Consider the following 361-nt stretch of genomic DNA (forward strand, 5'->3'; position numbering starts at 1 on the left):
TGCTGTGTTTCCTTACTCTCAGCCAGGATGGTAATGGTGTTTTCTAAGGCTAATGTTTAAAGCCATTATGATAATCGGGCAGATGTCAGAGGGTGTTGGTGGAGCATGGCTGAGATAGCCTCATTCAAGAGACAGGAGAATATGTCACTTACACAGAGCCATTAAGCTTCTGATTTCAAAAAAACTTGCTATTAAGAGCAATACAGGTTAGAAAAATACTACCTGGCCTTCTAGAAGTGATTCCCCTGAGATTATAGGGGGGCTTTCGTTGTGTGATGGTTAACGCCCGAGTGACATGTACAAGCTATTCCTTGCTGCTGACTTGAGCTTCTGAGCTGACAAAGACCTTTCTTCAGACTAT

At 42.9% G+C, this 361-nt stretch overlaps 1 protein-coding gene across 1 annotated transcript in view; it reads left to right on the forward strand.

The window, feature by feature from the left end:
• AGBL4 (ATP/GTP binding protein-like 4) overlaps positions 1–361 on the forward strand; it is a 972,041-nt gene that overhangs the window by 659,977 nt on the left and 311,703 nt on the right. The gene's annotated exons all lie outside the window — the stretch shown is intronic.

Source organism: Charadrius vociferus, unplaced genomic scaffold, assembly GCF_000708025.1.
Source record: "Charadrius vociferus isolate BGI_N301 unplaced genomic scaffold, ASM70802v2 scaffold163, whole genome shotgun sequence".
Taxonomy (NCBI): domain Eukaryota; kingdom Metazoa; phylum Chordata; class Aves; order Charadriiformes; family Charadriidae; genus Charadrius; species Charadrius vociferus.